This window comes from Coregonus clupeaformis, chromosome 35 (assembly GCF_020615455.1).
Source record: "Coregonus clupeaformis isolate EN_2021a chromosome 35, ASM2061545v1, whole genome shotgun sequence".
Taxonomy (NCBI): Eukaryota; Metazoa; Chordata; class Actinopteri; order Salmoniformes; family Salmonidae; genus Coregonus; species Coregonus clupeaformis.
The window spans coordinates 21,927,238-21,930,420 of NC_059226.1; positions in this window are offsets into that span (position 1 = coordinate 21,927,238).

The window sequence follows — 3,183 nt, forward strand, 5'->3', positions numbered from 1 at the left end:
ATACCTGGTCTGACTGGACCCCAACATGCACCTGGTCTGACTGGACCCCAACATGTACCTGGTCTGACTGGACCCCAACATATACCTGGTCTGACTGGACCCCAACATATACCTGGTCTGACTGGACCCCAACATGTACCTGGTCTGACTGGACCCCAACATGTACCTGGTCTGACTGGACCCCAACATATACCTGGTCTGACTGGACCCCAACATATACCTGGTCTGACTGGACCCCAACATGCACCTGGTCTGACTGGACCCCAACATGTACCTGGTCTGACTGGACCCCAACATGCACCTGGTCTGACTGGACCCCAACATGCACCTGGTCTGACTGGACCCCAACATATACCTGGTCTGACTGGACCCCAACATGCACCTGGTCTGACTGGACCCCAACATGCACCTGGTCTGACTGGACCCCAACATATACCTGGTCTGACTGGTACCTGGTCTGCTAGGTCACATGGTCAGGGAAACTCCTGGTGGGGGCAGTGATTGGACAGTTGTGTCAAGTCAACACAGCAGGAGGTGGATAATATTCACAATGACTAAGGTTGTATTTCTCTGCTCAGACGTTGCTGAAGCATGCCAGATCTTACAACGCCTGGGTAGGTATTTTACGTATCAGCTAACCACATACTGTATGTTCTAGCAATCTAGTGCTGGCGGCACAGTCTGACGTGGCACGCAACCATTGGTTGATGCATGCAACGTCTGAGCAGGGGAACACCACCTAAATAAACATGATAGTACCAGACAGAGTTAAGTTGGAGCTCCTCTCTTGTGACAGACTTGACAAAACCCTTTTACACATGGTGAGCATAGGTCATCCACCTCCACCGGTTTACTTGGGCCCGTTTCTTGAGTTCTTCATAAATACTTCTGTTCTTCCATCTAGGTGTTCCTTGGTCTTCCACAGTTTCTTTTGTCCTATGGTTTCCCTGTCAGGGACCAGGGTCTGGTGAAGTTGGATGTCCTTAGTGGCCGATCCAGCCCCATTTTCTGCCTTTTATTTGGATGTCTATTTTGTCCATTTTTTTATTTTTTTATTTTTTGTTGTTGATATTTGGCAAATGTTTCCCCAGAATGGTCCGTAGACATGTTGTTTGGTCTTGTAACAAACAAATCACATGAATTGATTAGCTGGCCAGCGGGTTCCGAGATTACGTTGCGGAGCACATGCACATGGTCGCGGAGGCACAGAATGTACAGACCATGTGTAAACGAGACGAATCTGAGTCTTGAGAACATGAACATCACACCCTCCAAGAGGTGAGAACAAAAGTCACCGTTAAGAAGGACAGTATCCTGGAATAGCGATAGCCCTGATTTAAGATATTCAATGTAAAAAGCAAAAGGGACATGGGGGGGAGGGGAAATTGCAAGTTTGTTGAGGTAGTTTTAAGTAGCTAGCTTCAGTCAGGATTAACCATGCTTCGCCTCGCTCCTCTCCAGTCCCGGCCATCTATGCAACCAGAGCCAGTCTTCTCTTTGGGGTCGGAGGTCATCCTCTCTGGATCCTATATTTATGGAGGAACTGCAGGTAGGAACCTGAGTGTGCCTCTTAGAACTACTGTCCCTGTAGTGCACTGCAGGGACATGACAGGCACGTATCCTGCCTACATGAATGGCTAGACCCCTGTCTCTTCCCAACTCTACCCCCAGCCAAACACTCATAATGTTACTCACCTGCTGCAGCCCAACACCAGTGAAGTAAGTAACTAGCCACCTGGAGAGATCCACTTGACACCACACATGGTACGTTCCATCTGATGGGTGCTGTGTGTTAGTGGGTGGCATTATCTTCATTTTATGGGGAGAAACAACCTCTTTGTTGTAGTGTAAATAATGGCATTAATGTAGTGTGGCATATGTGAGATGTCTACTATCTCTGCCCAAGGCCTGGTGGCTCACAGAGTAGAGCACTTACACTTGTGAAAGTCTGCACTCTATTTAACAGAGTGAGGTTGAATGTGTATTCTAAATCCTCAAGAAAGAGATTTTCCTGCGTAAGACATGTTTATGCATTTCCTCCTGTGATACAACAATTACATCTAACTAGCACCAAACTGCCATGGCCAACCTCACCATCTCCAGTTTTAGAAGGCATTGTACTGTACAGTACAGAGCAATAATGAAATCGGTCATGAACCACTGTTTGGCTTTAATACATTTTGAAGTAAAAATGTAAACCTTGCATATTTGAGGATTCATTTGCAGTGAGACATTAATTCTGACTGAGTAGTTGTGAGATTATTTTCACCACAGTGTCTGGTTCACTGTGATAAAGTACTAAGCCCCCATCACACTGTTTTGGGGAGCCAGGGTGACTGTGGTCGTGCTGTGCCAGCCAACACACACACATAGGCATTAACAAAGACGCACTCACACCCATACACACACGCCTATGGGCACACACACACACACACAGTCAAGCTCTGTCACAATTATGATTGATAACCCCCAAACATGGCATCCAAATGAACATAATTCTTTATTTTTAACAGGCCTAGAGCAAGTTCGACAGCTCATTTCAACGCCAGAATCAACCTTGTTAAATTAACATGATTTATTGTGAATGGTTTGTGTAGTAAAAGTGATAAAACTGTCAGGGCTACAGTACTTGCTACTTGCATTCTGTTGTTGACAAGGCGTTTTCATGTTAATTAGATAATGGGTGTAATTTGTGAATATGGTTTATCGTAATTATTATTGTTATTTTAATAATCCCTAAATCCTAAAATATCATAATTTGCTCAGTGTGTGTAAAATGTAAATGAATTGATTTTACCATTCAACCATATGAATGTATCAGCGGTCCCAGTTTGTACAGAATCTAATATTACATGCTATTTTAATCCATATACCATTGTATAATATAATATAAATTGAGGAATGATTTAACAAGGAAAGGCTAAACCTCTGTCCCCATGTGTTGACGTCAGTGCCCAAACTGCCTGTCTATCTAAAAGAGAGACAGTCAGCTGCCGCTACGCGCAAGGCCCTGTGTGTCATCTCTGACGCCTGTGATGCCTGCCACACACACACACACACACACACACACACACACACACACACACACACACACACACACACACACCCACATAACCTCCACCAAACGGCCCTCTCTCTCTCTGACCCACCCCCTTTTCTATCTCATACCCTTTGACTTTCCTG